Below are 26214 nucleotides of genomic sequence, written 5' to 3'. Positions count from 1 at the left end.
TTACAAAAGCTTCTCTAGATTTCTTCTCAGTAGTGTCCCCGGGTCCCCGTTCCAAATCTTCAGAAGCAGTCTCCCAGGGTCTTCCCAGGTACTGAACAAAGCCAATCATAGAAAGAATGCTGGAACCAAGAAAATTAGGACTGGAAACCAGGAAGAATAAACTTAACTGCAATAGGTATCTGGAGTGTACCTTTAACAGTGTCTTAACAGGTCAGCCTCACCTCTGCAGGATACCAGACCTTGTAGAAGTCCAATAGTCTGAGTGAACTGAGGATAGGTAGCAGGGATCAGGGTAGGGCATAAAACTGATAAGGTATAGAAAAGAAACTATAAATAGTAAGAAGTGTATTTACAGCAAGGACGTCAGAGAAAATTCAACATCTACCTATGACAGATAAATGCTGACTGAAAAGGTGAAATGAGCTTGACAAGGAAAGAAAAGAGCCATCTCAGGGAATAAGCACCTTGCAACAAAGAAAACTGAATCAGAATCTCCCACAGAACCTGAAAGAATTACGATAAATTTAGCAAAGCCCTCTCAAAATGACAACAGGGTAACTCTCAGAATACCTAGAATGGAATAGTAGAATTATATCATTTAAGAGTTGGAAGAGACCTCAATTGCTAAGCTGAGCCTTATATGAAAGTGGCTATCCCGCCCTTATTGAAGGCCACCAAGGAGGGGAAGCCACCCCCTATCCAGGCAACCCATTCCACTTCCGGACAGTTCTAATTGTGAGAAAATTCTGCCTGACATGATGACAAACTTGGCTTCTTTGCTCCACACCGTTCCTTGTTCTGTCCTTTGGGTTCAAACAAAATAAGTCTAATCCCACCTAAGATGAACAGTTATATCTCCCCTGCCCCCACCTGAGTCTTCTTTTATCCATGATAAACGTCTACTTCCATCAATTTATCATCATATGCCATTCACTCAAAGCATCTTCATTCTCACTCTCCAATTTATCACTATCCTTTCAAACTATAGTATCCAGAGGTAAAGATAATACTCTATATCCTGTCTTATGAGAACAGAATACTGTGGGAATTGCATCCTCTAAATTCAACTAAGATTGAGTTGGCTGCCACATCACACTCATAACTAATCTTATAGTCCACTGAATCTACTTCACATCTGCCATTACACTTGAAGATTTTTTTTTATGTCAAGGCAGTAGAGTTTATATTTATCAGTAATGGATATCATCTTTGGATTCAGCCCAATGCTCTAACCCGTCAGTATTTTTTAGATCTTGACATCTGCTAGCCCTTCCAGCTTGGTATTATCTGCAAATTTAACTTTGCAAATATCTGCAAATAACATTGGTGCCTTTATTCAAATCAGTAAGGGAAACGTTAGACAATACAGAGCCAAACACAGATCCTTGGGGTACTCCACTAGAGCTATGGTGTCACATTGACATTTAGCTTTTCATGACAATTCTTTGAAGCTGGCCATTCAACCAGTTCTGAATCCATTTCAATATTTTTTGTCTAATACATAGCAAAATCTTTGCCAAAATCTAAGCAAATTATATCCAGAGCATCCTCCTTCAGTTACTAGTTTACTAATTGCATTGGGAATCAAGATGGGCTCTTAGCACTTATTCAACCAAGTGCCCTTGAAGAGTTTGGCCTTTGTTTCCTTAAATTAGGAGTCTTTGATGACCTCCTTGCCTCAAGGGAAAGCCTAGTTTACATGGGTTTGAGTGACATGTTTGTGACATCAGAAGCTTTTAGACCACATGGGTTTAAGTCGAATTTTTGTGACAATTTCAGGTCACATGGGTGAGTTGCATGTGTGACTCACTTTTGACCCTGAACAAGATATATCAAACCAGAGGCTGCCTTTCTTTTGTCGGAGCTCTGAGCTGCAGTAAGAGTGATGAGTGACTCTAGGCCAGTCATTGTTATGAGCTCCCCAGCTTTGATGTTGATACTTCTCTGGTAACTGTGCATCAAGATGTGAATCAGACAAAGTCTGTCTGTTGATGTTTGTAATCTGTTTGTGTTTGCTCTGAAGTTCACAGTACTGGCTTTTTACCATGAACTAAGTGAATGATGTCTGTAGGCTGGATTAAAGTAAAATTGTTAACCCCTTAATGTTGCTTTCCTTAGTAAAGCAGATCAAAAGACTCTGTGTTGGCAGCTTTCTGTGTGCTGGTTGTTGGTGGGTCTTACACCCCTTCAGCAGCCACTAGCAGATTGTTGCAACACTAATCCTGTCCAAAAACAAATGAGTTTAGTCTGATATGACCATAATCTTGATGATGTCATGTTGTCTCTCAGTAACCATCATTTTCCTTTCTAGATATTCACCAACCATCTCTTTAATGATCATTTCTAGAATTTTTCCAAGAATTGAAGTCAAATTCAAACTTATCATTTTTTGATTTTCAGGCTCTGCTCTCTTTCTTAATTTGAAAATTTGGACATTTGCCTCTCTTTATTTGGAAGTGTACCTTGCCTATTTTGCATCATCACAGAACATCATTGATGATGGATCAGAAACCAGCTGATAGTACTTTCAAGACACCAGGATTTAGTTGGTCTGGGCCAAACAATTTGAATTCATCAAAGGAAGCTGGGTGCTCTTTTACAATTTCCTTATGTATCCTAAATATCAATCAACTCTCTGTTAGTCATTTCAGCCCAGCCCTCTCCAGAGCTAAGGTCATTCTTCTTTGCAAAGAAAATAGAAACATTGTAAGAGTTCAACAGTTCTGCCTTCCCTATTGGCAGTTATTAGCCCTTAACATAGTGTTTGGAACATAGTAGGCACTTAATAAATGTTTATTAATTGATCTAACCCTTGTTGAGCAAAGATTCTCTCCCAATCTTAGTACTCTTTTTATCCCAATAAAGTATTTTTAAAAAACCACAACTGTTATTCTTAGCTTCTTTTACAGGCTAATTCTTAGCTTTATTATTCTTGATGTTATTTTAGAGTAGTCATGAATGCTCTTATATTCATCTTCTGGTTCAAGGAACCAATTACAGAATTAAATGAAAATTTAAGGAAATAATAAAAATTAGAGCTCTTAAGACAAAAACCTACAAGTCTTTAAGAAAGGAAAAATATAGAACAAAAGAGCACAAACAAGTGAGTCTTTGAACAAGAGAATGGCAAAATAGGGGGGAAATCAAAACAGAAGAAAAATCAAGTAAAATTAAAGTAAAGATTTCAAAGAAAACACTACACCACGACAAAATGAAATTATTGAACTTGAATATAGGATGTGCAGTGATTTAAGCTATTATAGGTATTCCACAAAAAAAATGATAAAAAGAAAATCTGAATACAAAGCTTCAAGAAATTATGCAAAAAAAGTCCAGAAACATAAGATACAAATAGGAAGATCAAGAGACCATCAGAACACCAACAGAAACAATCCCTATATTTAATGTAAGAAATATCTTAGGATTAAAGAACAATTAATTCTAATACTATAGAAACTATATAAGCAAAAATATAGTCATACCAAATTCCTTTTACAATGCAAATATGGTGCTGATACCTAAACTAAGAAGAGCCAAACTAGAGAAAGACTATAGACCAATTTTCCTAATGAATATTGATGTGACAACTTTAAATAAAATACTAGCAAGGAGATTGTGGCAATATATTGCAAAGATCATACACTACGACTACATGAGATTTATACCAGGAATGAAGGACTGGTTCAGTATTAGGAAAATTATCAGTATAATAAACCATATCGATAAGAAAACCAACAAAAATTAAATGATTATCTCAGTAGATACAGAAAAAAAGCAATTGATAAAATACAATACTCTGTCCTATTAAAAACACTAGAAATCATAGGAATAAGTGGAGCTTGCCTTAAAACGAAAAGTATTATCTATCTAAAACCATCAGCAAGTATTATCTTTCATAGGGATAAGCTACAAGCCTAAAATAAACCCATATCAATCATCAGCATTTCTATGTCACCAAAAAATTCAGCAGCAAGAGATAAAAAGAGAAATTCCATTTAATACAATTGCAGACAACATAAAACACTTGGGAGTCTACAAGCCAAGAAAAACACAGGAGCTATATGAACACAACTAAAAACACTTTTCACACAAAGAAAGTCAGACCTTTTCTTATTTAATATATTTAGTTTTCAGCATTGATTCTCACAAGAGTTTGAATTACAAATTTTCTCCCCATTTCTACCCTACCCCCAACTGCAAGATGGCGTATATTCTGGTTGCCCTGTTCCCCAGTCAGTCATCCCTTCTGTCACCCCACTCCCCTCCCATCCCCTTTTCCCTTGCTTTCTTGTAGGGCAAGATAAATTTCTATGCCCTGTTGCCTGTGTATCTTATTTTCTAGTTGCATGCAAAAACTTTTTTTTTGTTTTTGAACATCTGTTTTTAAAACTTTGAGTTCCAAATTCTCTCCCCTCTTCCCTTCCCACCCACCCTCCCTAAGAAGTCAAGCAATTCAACACAGGCCACATGCATATCATTACGTATAACCCTTCCACAATATTCATGTTCTGAAAGACTCACTATATTTTGCTCCTTCCTAACCTATCCCCCTTTATTGAATTTTCTCCCTTGACCCTGTCCCCTTTTGAAAGTGTTTGTTTTTGATTACCTCCACCCCCATCTTCCCTCCCTTCTATAATCACCCCTATTTTATCTTCTTCCTCTTTTTTCTTCCTGTGGGGTAAGTTCCCCAATTGAGTATGTATGGTATTCCCTCCTCAGGTCAAATCTGATGAGAGCAAGATTCACTCATTCCCCCTCACCTGACTTCTCTTCTCTTCTTACAGAACTGCTTTTTCTTGCGACTTTTATGCGAGATAATCCATCCCATTCTATCTCTCCCTATCTCCTTTTCTCAATATATTCCTCTCTCATCCCTTAATTATATTTTATTTCTTTTAGATATCTTCCCTTCATCTTCACCTCACCCTGTGCCCTGTCTCTCTCTCTCTCTCTCTCTCTAAATATATATATATATATATATATATACATATATATATATATACACAAACACATACATATATACATACATATACATAAACATGTATATATACACATAAACATATATATATATACACACATAAACATGTGTGTATATATATATATATATATATATATATATGAACATTCCCTTCAGCTACCCTAATACTGAGGTCTCATGAATCATACTCATCATCTTTCCATGTAGGAATGTAAACAAAACAGTTCAACTTTAGTAAGCCCCTTGCAATTTCTTTTTCTTGATTACCTTTTCATGCTTCTCTTGATTCTTGTGTTTGAAAGTCAAATTTTCTATTCAGCTCTGGTCTTTTCACTGAGAAAGCTTGAAAGTCCTCTATTTTATTGAAAATCCATATTTTGCCTTGGAGCATGATACTCAGTTTTGCTGGGTAGGTGATTCTTGGTTTTAATCCTAGCTCCATTGACCTCTGGAATATCGTATTCAAAGCCCTTCGATCTCTTAATGTAGAAGCAGCTAGATCTTGGATTATTCTGATTGTGTTTCCACAATACTGAAATTGTTTCTTTCTGGCTGCTTGCAGTATTTTCTCCTTGATCTGGGAGCTCTGGAATTTGGCGACAATATTCCTAGGAGATTTCGTTTTGGGGTCCATTTAAGGAGGTGATCGGTGAATTCTTTCAATTTCTATTTTGCCCTGTGACTCTAGAATATCAGGGCAGTTCTCCTTGATAATTTCTTGAAAGATGGTATCTAGGCTCTTTTTTTGATCATGGCTTTCAGGTAGTCCAATCATTTTTAAATTCTCTCTCCTGGATCTATTTTCCAGGTCAGTGGTTTTTCCAATGAGATATTTCACATTGTCTTCCATATTTTCATTCCTTTCATTCTGTTTTATAATATCTTGATTTCTCATCAAGCCACTAGCTTCTACTTGCTCCAATCTAATTTTTAAGGTAGTATTTTCTTCAGTGGTCTTTTGGACCTCCTTTTCCATTTGGCTAACTCTGCCTTTCAAGGCATTCTTCTCCTCATAGGCTTTTTGGAGCTCTTTTGCCATTTGAGTTAGTCTATTTTTTAAGGTGTTGTTTTCTTCAGTGTATTTTTCAGTATTTTTTTTGGGTCTCCTTTAGCAAGTCATTGACTTGTTTTTCATGGTTTTCTCTCATCCTTCTCATTTCTCTTCCCAGTTTTTCCTCTACTTCTCTAATTTGCTTTTCCAAATCCTTTTTGAGCTCTTCCATGGCCTGAGACCAGTTCATGTTTTTCTTGGAGGCTTTTGTTGTAGGCTCTGTGACTTTGTTGACTTCTTCTGGCTGTATGTTTTGGTCTTCTTTGTCACCAAAGAAGGATTCCAGAGTCTGAGACTGAATGTGGGTGCGATTTCACTGCCTGGCCATATTCCCAACCAACTAACTTGACCCTTGAGTTTTTCAGTGGGGTATGACTGCTTGTAGACTAAAGAGTTCTATGTTCCACAGTTGGGGGGATGCGCCAGCTCTGACATACCACCACTCCTCCTTCCCCAAGAACCCCCAACCCGGACTGGGCTTAGATCTTCAGCAGGCTGTGCACTCCTGCTCTGATCTGCCACTTAATTCCTCCCACTAGGTGGGCCTGGGGCCGGAAGCAACTGCAGCTGTACTTCTGTAGCTGCCCCACCTCCGCTGCCCCTGGGGTGGTAGCCGAACCCGAGAACTCCTTCCACTCCTGCAGCTTTTCCCACTAACCTTCTTTGTTGTCTTTTGTGCTTGTGGGTTGAGAAGTCTGGTAACTGCTGCAGCTCACTGATTCAGGGTGCTAGGGCACACTCCTCCTGGCTCCTGGTCTGGTTGGTCCACGCCACTCATGCTGGGTTCTGCTCTGCTCCGCTCTGCTCTGCTCCCAGCTCCATGTGGGATATACCTCCCCCAGAGACCATCCAGGCTGTCCTGGGCTGGAGCCCTGCTTCCCTCTGCTCTTTTGTGGGTTCTGCAGTTCTAGAATTGGTTCAGAGCCATTTTTTATAGGTTTTTGGAGGGACTCGATGGGGAGCTCACGCTAGTCCCTGCTTTTCAGCCGCCATCTTGGCTCCACCTAAAAGTCAGATCTTAACAGTTGGAGAAATTTTAATTGCTCATGGGTAGGCTAAGCCATATAATAAAAATGACAATTCTATCTAAATTAATTCACTTATTTAGTGCCACAGCAGTCAAACTACCAAAAAACTATGTTATGGAGTTAGAAAAAATAATAAGAAAAAAATAATAAGAAAAATGCAATTTTAAATAAAATATTAGCAAAAAGATTGCTGTAACTTATCACAAAAATAATATACACTATGACCAGGTAGGATTTATTCCAGGAATGCAAGGCTGGTTCAATATTAGGAAAACTATTAGCATAATTGACCATATCAACAACAAAACTAGCAAAAACCATATGATCATCTCAATAGACGCAGAAAAAGCCTTTGACAAAGTACAACACCCATTCCTATTAAAAACACTAGAAAGCATAGGAATAAGGGGAACCTTCCTCAAAATTATAAATAGCATCTACCTAAAACCATCAACAAGCATTATATGTAATGGGGATAAACTAGATGCATTCCCAATAAGATCAGGGGTGAAACAAGGATGTCCATTATCACCCCTATTATTCAATTTGGTACTAGAAACATTAGCTGTAGCAATAAGAGAAGAAAAAGAAATTGAAGGAATTAGAATAGGAAAAGAAGAAACTAAATTATCACTTTTTGCAGATGATATGATGATTTATCTAGAGAATCCTGGAGAATCAAGTAAAAAACTACTTGAAATAATAAACAACTTTAGCAAAGTTGCAGGATATAAAATAAACCCACATAAATCCTCAGCATTCCTATACATTACTGACAAAGCCCAACAGCAAGAGATAGAAAGAGAAATTCCATTCAAAGTTACTGAAGGCACTATAAAATATTTGGGAATCTATTTGCCAAGACAAACCCAGGGCCTATATGAACATAACTATGAAACACTTTTCACGCGAATAAAATCAGATCTAAATAAATGGAAAAATATCAGTTGCTCATGGTTAGGCCGAGCTAATATAATAAAAATGACAATTCTACCTAAATTAATCTATCTATTCAGTGCCATACCAATCGAACTACCAAAAAATTTTTTTACTGAGCTGGACAAAATAATAACAAAATTCATTTGGAAAAACAAGAGGTCTAGAGTATCTAGGATGTTAATGAAAAGACATGCTAGAGATGGTGGTTTAGCCACACCAGATATTAAACTGTACTACACAGCAGCAGTCATCAAAACTGCCTGGTACTGGTTAAGAAACAGGGGTGTGGATCAGTGGAATAGGATAGGTACACAAGCAGGTGAAATCAACAAGTTTAGCAATCTACTCTTTGATAAACCCAAAGAAGCCAGTTTCTGGGCTAATAATTCACTATTTCACAAAAACTGTTGGGAAAATTGGAAAATGGTAGGGAAAAAACTGGGCATAGACCAATATCTTACACCATATACCAAAATAAAGTCAAAATGGGTTCATGATTTAGGAGTAAAAGTTGATACTCTAAGTAATTTGGGAAAGCAAGGAATAGTTTACTTATCAGATTTGTGGAAAAGTAAAGAATTCATGACCCAACAAGAGATAGAGAGCATTACAAAATGCAAAATGGATAATTTTGATTATGTCAAATTGAAATGTTTTTGTACAAAAAAAGCCAATGCAACAAGAATTAGGAGGGAAGCAGAAAATTGGGAGAAAATCTTTGCAACTAGTATCTCTGATAAAGGCCTCATCTCTAAAATATACAGGGAGCTAAGCCAAATATATAGGAATACAAGCCATTCCCCAATTGAGAAATGGTCAAAGGATATGAACAGGCAGTTTTCAGAGGAAGAAATTAAAGCTATCTACAGGCATATGGAAAAATGCTCTGGATCGCTGCTGATTAGAGAAATGCAAATCAAAACAACTCTTAGATACCACATCTCTCCTGTCAGATTGGCTAAAATAACAAATCAGGAGAATGATAAATGCTGGAAAGGATGTGGGGAAATTGGAACATTGTTGCATTGCTGGTGGAGTTGTGAGCTGATCCAGCCATTTTGGAGGGCGGTGTGGAACTATGCCCAAAGGGCTATAGAAATGTTCATACCCTTTGACCCAGTAATACCACTTATAGGGTTGTATCCCAAAGAAATCACGCAAGCGGGAAAAGGACCCATATGTACAAGAATATTTATAGCAGCTCTCTTTGTGGTAGCCAAGAATTGGAAAGCAAAGGGATGCCCATCAATTGGGGAATGGCTGAACAAGCTGTGGTATATGAAGGTGATGGAATACTATTGTGCCATAAGAAATGGGGATGATGCAGACTACATAACAACCTGGAAAAACCTACACGACATAATGCTGAGTGAGCGGAGCAGAGCCAGGAGAACGTTGTGCACAGCCACAGATATGTGGATTCCGTGAGGACCAACCCTGACATACTGCGCTTTTCTCAGCAACCTAAAGGGCAAGGACAACTCCAGGGGACTCACGATGGAGAATGCTATCTTCATTCAGAGAAAGAACTGCGAAGTTTGAATACAGACTGAGGCACACTACATGCTCGCCTTTTCTGCTTCTCTTTTGTTTTTGTTTTTGGGTTTTTTTTTTTTTGGTTCTGTTTCTTCTTTCTCATGATTCATTCCATTGGTCAAAATTCTTCTCCACGACCTGACTAGAGCATAAATTAATTCAATGTGAAGTTATACATGACAGTTATATGGGACTTCATGCCGTGTTGGGGAGGGAGGGGGGAGGGAGGGGAGAAAAACTGGAACTCAAAACTATGTAGAACCGTGTGTGGTAAACTAAAAATAAATAAAGAAATTTATTTAATTAAAAAAAAAAGTGGGACAAATTAAAAAAAAAAAAAAAGAAGAGCAAAACATCAAGAATTTCAAGGGAATCAATGAAAAAATGTGAGAGAAGGTGACCTAGCAGTACTAGATTTCAAATGATAGTACAGAGCCATAATGATAAAAAAAAAAGGTGGTACAGGCTAAGACATTGAGTGATGGATCAGTGGAACAGATTAAGTACACAATATATAGTAGCAAAGAATTGTAGTGATCAAGTGTTCAATAAACCCAAAAATCCAGGCTTTGGGGACACACATTCATTACTTGACAAAAATTGCTGGGCAAAGAAATGCAGTTTGGCAGAAACTAGGTATGTACTAACATCTCACATTTCATACCAAGATAAGGTCAAAATGGGTACATGATTTAGACATAAAGTGTGATATCATAAGCATATTAGAGGAGCATGGAAAATCCTATTTGTGAGATCTATGGATAAGGGAAGAGTTTAAGAGAGCATTACTAGAAAAAAAATAGATGATTTTGATTACATTAAATTAAAAAAGGGTTATACAAACAAGACCAATTCAGCCAAAATTAGAAGGAAAGCAGGAAACTGGGGAAATTTTTTACAAGTTTCTCTGATACAGGCCTCATTTCTCAAATATATAGAGACACAAGTCAAATATATAAGAATATAAGTCACTCCCCAACTGATAAATGGTCAAAGGATATGAACAGGCAGTTTTCAGACAAAGAAATCAAAACCTTCTATCATCACATAAGAATGCTCTAAATCACTATTAATCAAAGAAACGCAAACTAAACCAACACTGGGGTAACATCTTATACCTATCAGATTGGCTAACATGACAGAAAAGGAAAAGGACAGATGTTGGAAGGGATGTGGAAAAATCAGGACACTAATGCATTGTTGATGGAGTTGTGAACTGATCCAATCATTCTGGAAAGCAATTTGGAACTATGTTGAAAAGGGATCTAAAACTGCATGTATCCTTTGACTCAGCAACACCAGCACTAGGTCTGCATCCCAAAGAGATGAATGAAATAGGAAATGTACAAAATTATTTATAGCAGTTCTTTTTGTGAGGGCAAAGAACTGGAAACTGAAGGGATGTCCATCAATTGGAGAATGACTGAACAAGTTGTGGTATGAATACTATTGTGCTATAAGAAATGATTAGCAAGATGCTTTCAGAAAAACCTGGGAAGACTTATATGAACTGATGCAAAGTGAATTGAGTAGAACCAGAAAACACCATACAGAGTAACAGCAATATTATATGATGATCCATCTGTGAATGACTTAGCAATTCTCAGCTCCAAGACAATTCTGAAGGACTTTTGATGAAAGAAAAAATAATGCCATCCACCTACAGAGAAAGAACTGATGGAATCTGAATGCAGATTAAAGCATACATTTTACTTCATTTTTCTTGTTTTATTTTTGGTCTGTGTTTTCTTTTGCAACATGGCTAATATGAAAATAGGTTTTGTAAGACTTTGCATGCATAATCTGTATCAAATTGCTTGATTTCTCAAGGACGAAAGAGGAGAGGGAGGGAGAGACAGAATGTGGAACTCAAAATTTCAAGAAAAGAATGTTAAAATTATTTTTATATGTAATTAAGGAAAAAAGTAAAATAAGAGAGGGAAAAAGAAATATCATTGGCAAGGCTCAGATTTACAGTATCACAGTCAGTACAGAAACACTTTACACATTCAAAGGACAGTCAGTGAAAACAAGAAAGGATTGTTCTTTATTTAAGAAAGGAAAATGGAATATGGTATTCAAAAAAATTAAGTTCAGTTGGCACCCAAAATAACATTCGGAAAATGAATTAGTCATCAAATAAAATAATTGAATATTGAGCAAAAGAAGAGAATTCAAAGCATTTCTTCAAAAGATTTCAGAGGTAAATAGAATATTCACCATGCAACCCACCTAAATAAAAAATGGACATCCTTAGATAATAATAAAACACTAAGAAATGACATTTTTGTTTTTATTTGGCTAATGCTAGACAGTTACGGATGTGGGATAGGAGAGCCTTTATATTTTCCATTTCTTTTTTTAAATCGCATCTAAAAATTGTTGAAGAGACATTGAGAAAGTAAAAATAGCATTAATGTGTTAAAAATCCCAGGATATAAAGATGGTAGGAGGAAAATTAGGTGGAGAGTAGAGAAAAGTTGTACAATTATTTCCCTCATTTGTAAATTAATATTATTGCTGAGGAGCAGATCAAGCAGAGGAATTCTTTTTGAGCAGGGAGAGAAGATAGGAAGGGTTATGATGGAAAAGATTGATCAATACTCATGAGTAGAAGTTGAGAAGAAAATTTCCCCTTGCCTTTGGAGTAATGGGAGAGAAGAATTAGAATATTCCTGGATGGGGGGAAAGGTGTGGTGATCACAGAGAGAAGAAGGGAAGTTGGAATATTGTGGCAACATCATAAAGCATTTCCCTAGAAGCTGAAAGGGATAAAATGGGGAGTGAACATATCAAGAAATTGGCTTCTAAAAGATAAGGCTGTACTTCTTCTTACTAGCTCTGATTAGAGAAAAGAAATTGCTGAGCTGTCAAGCAGCAAAAATTACAAAGCATTAAACAGAGGTCATAGGTTCAAAAGGAGTTGTCATATTCAAAAAAAAGGAAGTAATGAAAGAAAAGGCAAAGAATAGCACTGTGTCTCCTACAATCAGGTTATTAGGCAGTTCCTACCACATTAATTATTCCATTGCCAATTAACATAATTAATATCCATGGAAATAAGTTGTAGACTATTGTAGAAGAGGAAAGTAGTAAGAAACTGTTTGGAATGGATTCATATCACATTGCAAGAATGGAAGAGGGAGAAAGAATGTTTGGTATTTCATCCTTCTATAATCTGGGATAAGAGAGAGAGACAGACAGAAAGACAGACTGAGGCAAAGAGAGAGACAGGGAGATAAACAAAGAGACAAAGACACAAAGAGAGAGAGACAGAGACAAGAGAGACAGAAAGAAAGAATTTGTAGAATAATGAGAGAAAAGTTGTGGGGAAGAAAGGGAATCAAATTAAAGTAAGCATGACATACTACAGAGACAAAATAATGGTTTAAAAGATATGCATGTATCTGAGTATATTTTTAATATTCCTGTTCTGAAGTCACCACAGATCAGTCAAGTCTATTTTTCTCAATAATCTGATTATCTTTCCTTTTAGTTATCCTTCTATAAGATTTATCTAGGTCTGATAGAAAAATACCAAATTTTCATACTGTTGTGCCTATTTTTCAATTTGCAAAAAAATGCAAATTTTATATTTTAAATTCTATGCCATTTGGTGCATAATGTCATTTTAATGCTTTAAAATGATAATAAAATAATAATGTCATTTTAATGCTTCAAAAAACCAAAAAGATATAAAAATCATTATTCATTCTGATCAGGAAAAACATAAGAAAAAAACAAATTAACAAAAATGAACATGGTGAAGTCATTATGAATGGAAATGAAATAAAGAATCAGAAGTAGTCAGAATGAAGCTGTGCCAGTAAAACTAGGAATTCAAAGGAAGTAGGTCAGCAAAAAACATAAAATCACCCTATTAAAGAAATAATATGCATATTTAAACAACATGATGTTAAGGGAAGAAAACAATTTGAATAAACCACAAATTAACTACAAAATAAAAAAAAATATCATTCTGAGACAAATGGACTCACAAATAAATGCTATCAGCATTTTAAAGATCAATAATACCTATGTTACAAAAGCCATGCTAAAAAAACATAAGCAGAAGGCCCTCCACCAAAACCAGAGTGAGACATAGGAGAAGAAAATTGTAAACTAATTTCATTATGAATATTGATGCAAAATGTTTAAATAAATATCTTGCAAGAACACTCCAGCAATATATGCCAATGATAATTTGCCATGACAGGAATGCAAAGATGGTTCAACTATAGGAAAACAATTAGTAAAACTAATCATTCCAATAATAAAAAACCCATAAAGCAAAAGCCTTTGACATAATATAGCACTTATTTATATGTTAAAATCTCCAAAATTATAGTCACGGATGGCCCTTATTCAATATAATAAAAACTTGTACCCAGCTCTGTCACTTAATACTTAGGCAACTATGGACAAGTTACTTAATTGATCTGGACATATTACCTCATTTATAAAAAGATTCTTTTGGACTAGATGGCCTCTAAGTTCTCTTTCAGCTGGAAACTGAATCCTATAAAAATAAATATCTGCTACTGTTTGCTATTGAGAAAAATTAGAAGTTATCCCAGAACAAACAGAGATAAAGTAAAGATTGTTGTTGTGTTGTTGTTCAGCCCTGTCCTATTATTCATGACCCCATTAGAGGTTTTCTTGCCAAAGATACTAGAACAGTTTGCCATTTACCTTTCCAGCTCATTTTAAAGGTGAGGAAATTAAGATAAATAAGGTAAAGTGACTTGCCCAGGATCACGCAGATAGTAAATGTCTAAGGTCATATTTGAACTCAGGTCTTCCAGACTCCAGGTCCAGCAGTCTATCTACTGTACAAAATAGCTGCTCCAAAAATAAGAATGTTCCTTCTCTATAACAAAACCAATAACAACAATTTTCAAAACCAGCAATAACAGCTAGAATTTATATAGCACCGGCTATATGCCAGGCACTGTGCCAGACACTGTGCCAGGCACTGATTTGATTCTCATGACAACTCTTGAAGATAGGTACTACTTTTATCCATATCTTACATTTGAGGAAACTGAGTCAAATAGAAGTTAAATTACTTGCCCAAGGTTACCCAGCCAACTATTGTTTGGCATAGTCCCAAAAGTGTTACTGTTAGCAAGAAAACACTCAAACAAAATTAAATTTAAAACATTGGCAAAGAGAAAACAAAAATAATCCCTATTTGCAAAAAACATAAAATACTAAGAGAACTCCAGAGAATCAGTGAAAAAAAAATAGGCAGTGCTAAAAAAAATAATAAAAACATGAGAAATTCCATGCAAAATAATTACAAAATGCATAAGATTCCTGAGAGATAACCTCTTGAGCCATGTACAAATTTGTATAAAAGTTTTTCAAAAAGCACTTTAAAGAAATAAAAAGAAAAAAATTGGGAGATATTCAGTGCTCATGGCTGGATCACAGCAATATAATAAAATGTATGCTACCAAAATGAATTTCCAGGTGTAGAATAAGATGCTTTATGGAACCAAACAAAATGACAAAATTCATTTGAAGAAACAAGTGGTTTAAAATCTCAAGGAAAATAGTTGAAGGGGAGAAAGAAGGATAGATGGATGAGGTAGATATGGTATTATCAGATCTCAAATTATATTGTATTAATAATCAAATGTATTTCGTATTAGGTTTTTGTTTTGTTTTTAGATAGATCAGTTAAAAAAACACTAGATACACAAGAAAAATAGGTAATCGAAAACAGAACCCAATGCATCTCAAGCCAAAGGAAATTACCTATTTGAGCAAGAACTGCTGGGGAAACTGGAAAGCAGTTTATCCAAAATTAGATTTAGGCCATCTTACACCAGATACAAGAATCCACTCAAAATACATCTGCTACCTTAGCGTAGAATGTCACATAATTTAAGAAAAATTAGAGAAGAGTAAGATGAGGAATTGTGCGTAACAAAGAAGCTAAAGCAATTCCATTATGTTCATAGTTCCTCTATCTTGCCTCTGACACTGTTTATATTGCAACCTCCACCCTGCCTGTGACCTACCTTACTGCTAAACAGCAAGGACCATCCTATTTATTAGGGCAAGTTTACAAGAGACAGCTAATTTGAAGAAGAGCAACTCTTGTTACTAGTCCCAGCAACAGGCCCTATCCAATCAAAGGATAACACATCCCTATTCCTACTTTGCAAGCCCCAGCAACAGCCCTGTCCAATTCCAAAGTATTCATACCCAGTTCACCTGCTATCTAAATTGAAACCTTTATAAGCTTTGTCCTTTTTTGCCTTGGGGGAGTCTCTGCTGGTTCAGGTGGAGCCCCTTTGATGGCAAACCCAATAAGCCCTCATTGATTACTAAATTTTTGCTTTGGGTTTGGTTTTGGGATTTTAGTTTTGGTTCTGGTTCTGGTTTGTTCAGGAAATGATAAATTTTATTCACAGTGTCTGTATCAACAATGTGGCTTACAGCTAGTATGACTGTGTAAGACCAATAACACCAGCATGCAGAAGGGCTGCCAACACAGGTTCTTTGATCTGTTTTTCTAAGGAAAGCAACTTTGAAGGGTTAACAATCTCAGTTGAATTAAACACACACATATCATTCACTTAGTTCAGGGGAAAAGATCAGCCCTCTGAACTTCAAGGCAAATACAAAGAGAAATTATAAACACCAACAGATAGACCTTGTCTGATTCAAATCACAATTCATAGTTGCCAGAGAAGTACCAACATCTGTCTGGGTGATCAAAGCCAAGGGGCTATTTCAATGGCTTGTCCAGAGTCTTGTCACCCTTTCAATGAGTGTACCCCCCAAAAGTCAAAGGCTAACCTTCCAGTGCATATACCCTGTTCAGGACCCTGAGGTCTCAAGGTTCACCATTTAGCGTGTGAGAAATCACTAACACCAGGGTGTGGGAAAGTGCCACATCATATACAAATCAATGACTCCAGATTTTCTTAGTGTTAAGAAACACTCCAAGACAAAAAAGATCCAACTTTACTTGCCCCCATTCAAACAAAGGCCAGACTCATTAAAGGCACTTAAGAGAAGAACAGCAAAAAGTCCTGTCCTGATTACCACTACAACGTCATTTACAACTATCTCAGGGAAGGACTTCTAATTTTTGCCTAGATATTTTAACTTTATTTTACTCTTATCGTTTAAAAAAATCTATTTTCTGTCCTTCTCAACTTCCCTCCTCCCCAATTGGAAAAAAAAGAAAAATCCTTGTGACAAATGTGGATAGCCAAGCAAAACAAATTCCTACATTGGCCATGCCCCAAAATTATACACATCTGTAGCCTGAGTCTATCACCGCTCTGTGAGTAACATGTTTTATCATGAATGCTCTGGTCTTTGCATTGAGTGTCCTCGTGTCTTTTAGATTATTTTTCTTTACAGCTTTGTTACTGTTGTATTCAAAATTTATTCATTGCTCTTTACAATGCTGTTGGTATTGCATAAATTATTCCCCTGGTTCTGCTCAATTTGTTCTATATCAGATCAAACAAGTCTCCATAGGTTTCCCTGGAGTAAGAGAAACACAGAATTATGCAGCTCTGGTGTCTTCCCTTACAGCATGCAAATTGGCAAAGATGACCAAAAATAGGAATGGTCAATGTTGGAGTGAAAGGGCATGCTAACAGACTATTAGTGGAGCTGTGAGATCATGGAGCTCTCCTGGATGTCAGTGTGGAACTGCACAAGAAAAATGACTAAACTGTCCAAACCTTTTAACCCAAAAAACCAATTAATACAAAAGAAGTGAAAGACAAAAACAAAGTTCAGTCCAATATATTCCAGAATATTTCTAATAACCTTCTTTGTGAAAATAGTATAGGTTGCCCCTCAATTGGCAAATGACTGGGGAAAAATATTTGTTATATATCTAACAATAAAACTGCTCCTGGGCTCAAAGGGCTGGGACACTGTGTTTTCTTTCTGTCCTATGAGAGCCCCTTTTCTCTGGACCCATGAATGCAGTGATTTCCTTCAGTCATGAAGGAGCCTGACCGTTTAAAAGAAAGAGGAGTCTTTTTCTTGAAATCTTTGAATCATTATACCCTCTGCCCTCATGCCCTAGGGATAAAATATTTAAAGCTTAAATTTGGTTCAGGACTAAGATCTCCCCAAAGAGAAGAGGCAAGCAGGATTAAGTGATTTGCCCAGGGTCACACAACTAGAAGCTATTTTTTTTGACATTTAAAAAAGGAGGTTTTTTTTCTTTTTATTGTGGGGTAGAGGGTGCATACAATATAAAAAATCAAAAGCTTATCTGGCATATATTTGTATTTTCTTTCCTTAGCTGTCAGATTGTAAGCCTGGAGTTCATTTGTACATTCTAAGGGCCTGGGTCTGCTCATGCAACTGCCTCATCCCAGGGGTAGCTATATGGGGATATCTTGAAAGTGACCACTCAGGATACTGCAATGGATCAGGACTGGGTTCCTTGGCTTGGGTTCATTTTTTCCCCTACTGCTTCATGTGTACAACAAAATAGTCATTGCATGCGATAGTCAGCCCAGCAATTAGTGAAAAGGAGCTCTGGAAGCCCACTTTTCCGTCTCAGCACTGATCTAGGTCTTTCATAATCTTGCCTACAGCTAAAGGGTCTTTCTGGTTTTCCAAGAATCCAGGGAACTCTTTTACCATGAGAACTCTTAGATCTTCTTTTGTTAAGTAGCCTTTGTCTCCAGCAAACTTATGAAACATAAACATCATAGTTTCCATGGCATGTTCCATTTGAGATGGCATCTTGGCGGTGTCTTCTGAAACCTGAGCAGGAAGCAGCAGGTGACCAGGAATGAAGACTGCCAACTAGAAGCTATTAATCATGTCAATTATTATCTTTTTCCCCTAGAATTTTCTAAATCATGTCATCAGCAAATAGGCATAATTTCATCTCCTCTTTAACTATCTTTATGCCTTTTATTTCTTTCTATTATCTCACTTTTATTGCCAGCTTTTCCAGAACACAGAGGTTAGAGTGAGTATGTTTGCATTACTTCTATTTTCACTAGGATAGCTTTCAACTTATTCCCATTGCATACGATGCTTGTTTTTTGGTTTTAGAGAGAAACTTTTTTATGGTATTAAGAAGTCTCTCTATACCTACATTTTGTGGGGGGGAGGTTAGCAGAGGTGATTCTTATACTTTGTCAAAGGCTTTTTCTGTATCTATTGAGAGAATCATCGTTTAGGGTAATTAGTGCTTTTAATATGATTAATCATCTTGATTGTTTTCCTAATGTTGGATCATCCTTGCATCCCTGTTATAAATCCTACTTTGTCATAATGCATGACTTCTTTGATAAATTGATGTAGTCTAACAAGATATTACTTTAAAATTTTGAATCACTATTCATTAATTATATTGGTCTATGGATGTCTTTTCTTGCTTTATCCTTCACTAGTTTAGGTATTAAAACTATTTTTTAAAAAAGAAGTTTGAGAGCTTGCATTCCTTCTCAATTTTTGAAAATGATTTGTATAGCATTGGTACTGATTGTTTAAAAAATTAATAGAATTCTTCTTTGAATATATCTGGACCAGAAGTTCCCTCTTACCCTTTTGGTAGTCCCTTTACAACTAGTTCTATTTTCTTTTCTGAGAATAAATCTTTTAGGATCTCTGTTTTATTTTCTATTAGCTTGGGCACTATATTTTTGAAGGTGTTCTATTTCTTTCATATTCTCAGCTCTGTTAACATAAAACTCTGCATAATAGGCTTTGATAATTCTTTTCATTTATTGTAGTATTGTTATGATTCCACTTCATTCATTTGCTATTTTGTTGATTTTTTTCTGCCATTTTTTGTTTGGCTTTTTAAAGAACCAACTTTAAGTTTTATCACTTCTATATTTTTGGAGGGCTTGTGGTTTATTTCTCTAATTTTTGATGTCTCCTTTTGTGATTATTGTAGATATGTTGGCTTTTTAATTTCTTAAATGCATCTTCACTTCATTATTCCTCTCTTTTTTCTGGGTTATTCACAGGGATATAGCATTTTCTCCAAGATTTGTTTTAACTGCATTCTGGAAATTTTGACATATTATTTCATAATTATAATTTTCTTTGATACAACTCTTAATTATTCTTATGATTTCTACTTTGTTTCACTATTTATTTGGGATTTCATTAAGTCTCCATTTAGGTTTGTCTTCTTTTGTGTGTTCTCTGAAATAATGACTAGTTTAATCATATTATTGTCTGCAGATGATATGTTTTTCTGTTTCTATTTTTTTTTTCATTTATGTGCAATATCTTTATATGATCTGTTACGTGGTCAGTTTTGGTAAAAAAAAAAAAAAAATCCATGTAGTACTTCAAAGATGTATATGGTTTAGTATTCCCATTCAAAAAACACCATAAATGTTTTAGCTCTGATTTCTTCAAAAATGTGTTCAGTTGCATACTCTACAACTACCACCTTCCCCCTCCCCCCTTTTAAATCCTACTGTTATATTTGTCCAATAATGAGAGCAGGATGTTGAAGCTGACTGTTTTTGTTTTTTTACTGTCTTTTTATAATTCAGTTGCTTTTTCCTTTATGAATTAAATAGTAAAGCAATTGGAGTATGTTAAGTTCAATCTAAATATTAAAATTTTCCTCTCTGTAGTTTCTTTTAAAGTAGTTTCTTTTTAATCTCTATGTTGTAAATACTTGCTTTTACCTTGTCTGCTAGTTTGATTGCAATTACTGCTTTTTCAATTCATCTGATGCAAAGTAAATTGTGTTCTCTTCATTTTTATTCAATGTAGGGTTTTGTTTTTTAGGTGTGTTTATGTAAACAACCAATTGTGAGGTTATTTTTTATCTAATCTATCACTCTCTTTTGTTTTATCAGATTGTTTAGTCATTAGCATTTTTCTGAATTAGCATGTTTTTTGTTCTCCCACAGTAAAGACAGTAATATCATATTAGACTATAACATTTTATTATATTTTATTTCTTCAGTTACTTTTGCTTAATCTACTTAAAACAATCCTGTTCCTACACATTCTTTTTCCCTTTCTTTCTCCCTTCCTGTTATTACTCCAACCCTTAGTCTTGGAGTTTTACTTAATTTTCTTTCTTCTTTTTATCTAATTTTTTTCCTCTTTTTTCTCTCAATTAACTAAGTAAATTCTTCTGTCTTCTTGCTTTCAACTTCTTTTGTTAATTTTTTTTTATTTCTGAACTTATTCTAAAAAAAAAAAGATTTCTTTCCCTTGTTTTCTTCATTAATTGTCTTTCTATTTAGTCTTTTCTATATTTTTATTGTATGATTACTGACCCTTATTTTTTTCGTGTTTTTGTGGTAATTAGGGTGGGACTTTTTTGCTGTTCTTCCCTTTTGGAATGCTAAGGCCATCAAGAGTCTTTAATGATTGTTGCCTTTGTTTGAATGGTGCAGGTAAAGTGGGACCCTTTTGTCTTTTGTTTTGGAGTGCTTCTCAGCACTGAGGAATCTTTGATTGAATAAGGAGTCTTTGATGACCTGCTTATGTCAATGGAAGGCCTAGTTCACATGGGTTTGAATCACAAGGTTGTGATGCCCTCTGACCCTGAGCAAGAGATTAAATCACAAGAAGGCCTAAGTCAGGTGGGTTTGAGTCACATGGTTATAATGCACTTTGACCCTGAAGAAGTATAAATAAATTCAGAGGTTAGAGTTTTGCCTTTGGGGGCACACTCATTGAAAGAATGTTGGTGATGAGACTCTGGGTCAGCCCCCCTTGGCTTTGAAAACCCAGATGTTGGTGCTTCTCTCTGGTAACTATGTATATATTGTGATTTGGTCAGACAGATAAAAGCCGGTCTGTTGATCTGTTTCTAATTTCTGTTTATATTTGCTCTGAAGTTCAGGGTGCTGGCTTCTCCCCCTGAACTAAGTGAATGGTATATGTATGTTTAATCAAAGTAAGATTGTTAACCCCTTAAAGTTTCTTTCCTTAGAAAAGCAGATCAAAGGATCTGTGCTTAGCAGCCCTCCTGTGTGCTCTTGTTGTTGGTCTTTCACCTCCACAACAGCTGCTAGCAACATTGTAGTTACAAGTGTCTATGTTACTTATAGAATTAAAGTTTCTAAAATACATAATTTCCCCTTTCAAAAATTTTTCTATGTTATTGCCTTGTAGATCAAGTTCCCTCCCCATTTTTTCTCAGTTATGCTTTCCTCCTAGAAGTTTCAAATCTTGTAGGACATAGAGAAAAAGAGAAGTGTTGCCCCAGGATAGAAATTTTCCTGTATCACTGACTGTATGGTTCATTACTGCTTTTTGTCTTCATCATGATCATTTTCTTTCCCATTTGTCATGAAATCTCCTCTCTGGCTCCAGACTCTCCCATCTTCCTGAGTAGTGGTTACTCCCTAAGAACTCAGATTTCTCTTCTAATGAAGCAGAATGCTATCCATAGAGGCACAGTACTCCCCTAGAGGGGAGTCTCTTTAGGCAACAAATTCCTGTTTATTATACCCATTGTAAGGTCCCCATATCCCATTATTGAATATTTCTCTCTCTCTATGGAGTGTTCTTCTGTGACAGCCTTTCTCATGAATGGAGATTTCCCTTTTCCTTACCACATTTCAGTTTTTTTCTTTATTATCTCATCTTTTCTCCCATAGTCTGTCTTCCTGAGAGACACAGGAGTAATATTCCCTTCAGTGCTTACCATTGACTTGATTAGGGTTCATTGCACATATCTCTTCCTCCCTTTTTATACACTCTCCCGTTCTGTAGTTTAGTTCCACAAAAAAAAAAAAAAATATTCATTCACTTGTAGGTGGGATGTTGTGAGGTTTAGTCCATGATGTTTCAGTCTTATTTTTTCTAGCATCATTTCTTTTATTTAAGTTCTTCTTTCATCTTTATCTATTTCTGTATTCTAGAAATAAATCTCTTAATGCTCTCCCATTTTGTTATTGGTTGCTCTTAACCCCATAGGTGTCTTTCTCTTTCTGTCCCTGCCCTTCCCCCACCTTTTTTCCAGGAATAATTTATTTTGTTACTTGTGCTTTCCTTAGTTTCTGTATCTATTTACTTTTCCTGTATTTCTGTTTTCTGGAGCATTAGCAAAGCAAACAATCTGTTCATATTTTTTAAGGAATGCTTTAAATTCCTCTTTTTTATTGAAAGCTGATTTTTTTTCATTGATAATTAGGCTCCAAGTTTTCAGTATGTCACTTTGGCTTGTATCAAGCTCTTTAGCTCTTTGGCCCATGTTAATCTATTCCTTTCTCTAGTTTCTGTGGGTACAGAATAATCTAATGATATTTGGATTTCCTTTCATTTATGTTTAAAGCTCTTTCTCCTGGTCACTTGTAGAAATTGTTGTTCCTTTAATCTCAATGTGTTTTAGATTTTAGAGCACAGAGGGGTTTTTTATTCTTTTTCTGTAGACAATCTATGTATTCTTTCAATTGGCCTTTTTTTTCTTTTATTCATATGTTCTGAGCATTTTTATTGTATTATTTCTTACATTATGATGTTCAGTTTTTTTTGATTTATGCTTTTATGGGAGACCTCTTATCCTTAGAATGTCTTTATGTATTCTCTCTTCAAGATCAATATATTTTCCTTTTATATTGAGATCATGTTTTCCTTTTTAAATCATTGCTTTTTGCTTCTCTTCTTTCAGATTGTTCTTTTACTTCATTGTATTTGTATTACTGGACTGTTTTTCTTTCTTTTGTTCTTTGGAGAAAATTGATACTGGTCATTCAGGTTTTTGTATTACTATGCAGGCTATAAATTCAGTTTGTACTTCTTATTTCTCTCTTGAACCATTCTGGAACATCCTGTTATGGTTTAAAACTTTCTTTGTAATCCACACGGTTCTCTGTTCCTCATCATGTGTTGTTGATTCATTTTCTTTTGTTATGCAATATTTATCCAGACATATTTGGATTTATTTAGATGTCTTGGATGTCATTTTCCCTTCCATTTTTATATCTTCCCTATTGAATTATCTACTTGGACTCAAGGATTCTATCTGAGTTCTCCTCCTTTTGAGATCTTTGGTAGTTCCAAGTTTTTTCCCCTTATGGTCCCCAGTTATTCACTTTAGATCTCCTTCACCTTTGATAATAGATTCCCCCAGGACTAAACTTTAAAGTTGTCTCTATCTCCTCCTACACTGGGGGTCTCAATCTCTGCCTTGAATGACTTCAGGAGGCAGAGAAAGGAGAAAAGGGAACTGGCCTCAGATTGATGCCAGTCCCCTTTTCTTCAGAACTGATGCAACCCAACTGCTGCACTTTTAATTCTTTGGCTGGGCATTGATCGCTACAGTCTAGCATGCTGCCACCCATGCAAAATACTCTTCTTTCCTGTACCTCCACCTCTTCAACAAAGAATTGAGTTCTGTTGCTCATTGCCACAGAAACTGAGGTAAGGGTAAAAGTGGGGCATGCTGTCAGAGACTATGAAATTGATTTATAGATCCCAGAGCAGAAACCTCAGAGGTCCAGTTTTTGCTACCTGGCAGATACTGGTTGGGGAGGAGTAATGAGTGAGCATATTAGGGATTACTGGTTAGCAATCTCTGTTTAAATAATCAGATTGTTGCCTCATTGTACTTCTTGTTTTTTGGCTTATAGAAAGAGCAGCAATTACTTTAATTCTTACACTTAATTCTTATTTTGGGGAGCATTGAGTGTTCAGGAGAATTAGATAAAATGCCTCATCCTCCATCTTGTGGTCATATTCTGCTTTTTTTCACTACAGCATGCTATTTCTCAGTGTGACCAGTGAATGTATATTAAGCTCAGGTATTTTCATTAAGCTATTGGAGAACAAGCATAACTAAATCCTTGTTCAAATTTACTAATTATGATAGCAAGGAGCAAAACATTACCAACATATTCAACTTGTTGCTGATTATAATATTATCAGCTCAAAGTTTTTCCCCCCAGCTCATTGTTGAGATAACTCATAAAATAGCTCAGGCACTAAAAAGTCTAACACATCAATATCTACTCACATATAGAATTGATTGTGCAATCCATGAACTTTTGCACTTGGTCATGACATCCACATAATGAAGTCATTACCAAAAAAAATAGTTTGTTTTATTTTAATGGCCAGTCATTGGGCTTAGGAATTCTAGGTGATCTCACATGTAGAAAATTGCAGTGAGGATTCATATGCACCAGAACAAAACGGTGAGCTGGGAAGCCATCTTTGGTGAGCTGCTACCCTATTCCTCATCCTCACAACTTATGCTGGTTTCAAATTTTAAAATGTTTAGTACCCATGTGAATTAGCTGTGAAGAACATTCTTTAATAAACCTCATTTGGCTGTGTCCCAGAAAATTACCTGTTCATTTTGCTTCATCTTCATTTTGCAAAGTTGCTCACAAATTCTAATGTTAATGCTGAAAAAAAATCAACTCATTAACCTGTTTAGGTCAAAAGTCAAGTAAGTTTTGAAGCCTCAGGATTCACAGAACATTCCTGGATATGCTGCTGTATAATTGATGGCTTCTCAACCAAAGGCTCAAAGTGGTTGTCCAGAGGTAGGGATGTGCTGTGGAGTTCAACCTGGCTTCTCTAATGAACTGAAGGGAAGAAGTTTTCAACAGGATCTTTTAATGGAAATTTAAATACAGGCCTGCCATCAAACGCAACTGTGCACTGCAAAGGTGGGATGCTGTTCCTGACTTTCGATGTTGAGATTTAGATAAGGGCTCATCTGAAAGCAAGTATACCTCCCAGCAAACAGATTTTGCTCTTATCTCTTGCATTTGAAATTTTTTGAGGAAGGCTGGTTGTAATTTGCAAAGAAGCAGGCTTGGGCACAACCTGGTACCATCCTGTTTTTCTAGTCTTTTCTGACAATACTCCTCATCCCAGAAGGCTAAGGTCCAGTCAAACTAAAATGCCTGGAATGGCACAACATAATCTCATACTTCTGTGCCTTGGCTCATGTCATTCCCTCTGCCTGGAGCATATTTCCCAACCACTTTCACCTATGAAATTTCTGTTTATTCTTTAAAGGTCAAATGAAATGCCACTCTTTCCCCCAATAAAATCTCCCACAGAACTTTTTTAATAATTCTAATGCACTTGTCATGTATAATTGTATATTATAGTTATATGTATTTGTGTCATCCCTATCCTAATTAAATTATTAAATTATTTAAAATAAAAATTTTAATATGTTTTATGTTATATACATGGCACCTTACTATGTCTTAGGAATGTGAATATGTTTCAACAATCTGGCTAGCAGCTATTGTGGGGGTAAAAGACCAACAGAAGCCCAACAGCAAGCACCCTACCAGCACGCTGCAAAAGCACAGGTTCTTTTGATCTGCTTTGATAAGGAAAGCAATGTTAAGGGGTTGACAAGCTTACTTTAATTCAGCACACAAATATCATTCACTTAGTTCAGGGGAAAAATCCAGCACCCTGAACTTTGGAACAAACACACACAAATTACAAACATCAACAGACAGACCTTGTCTGATTCAAATACCAATACATAGTTACCAGAGTTTAACAAAGTCCCAGCATCCAGGTTTACGAGCTGGAGGGCCCTTAGCTACAGCTGCCCAGAGTCTCCACATCAGCACACCAGCACGAGTGAGAGCCCTAAACAAATTACAAACATCGACAGACAGACCAAATACAGATTCATAGTTACCAACATCTAGGTTCAGCCCGGGAGCTCATAATGTGGGCTGGCCCAGAGTCACTCACACCACCAC

At 36.0% G+C, this 26214-nt stretch overlaps 1 protein-coding gene and 1 pseudogene across 1 annotated transcript in view; one reads left to right on the top strand and one right to left on the bottom strand.

The window, feature by feature from the left end:
* TRPC7 (transient receptor potential cation channel subfamily C member 7) overlaps window positions 1–26214 on the top strand; it is a 262789-nt gene that overhangs the window by 38985 nt on the left and 197590 nt on the right. The gene's annotated exons all lie outside the window — the stretch shown is intronic.
* LOC118844465 lies at window positions 17981–18291 on the bottom strand (annotated as a pseudogene).

Source organism: Trichosurus vulpecula, chromosome 3 (genome assembly GCF_011100635.1).
Source record: "Trichosurus vulpecula isolate mTriVul1 chromosome 3, mTriVul1.pri, whole genome shotgun sequence".
NCBI lineage: Eukaryota > Metazoa > Chordata > Mammalia > Diprotodontia > Phalangeridae > Trichosurus > Trichosurus vulpecula.
Note: the sequence above shows the minus strand (reverse complement) of the source record. Positions and strands in the feature narration are given on the sequence as shown.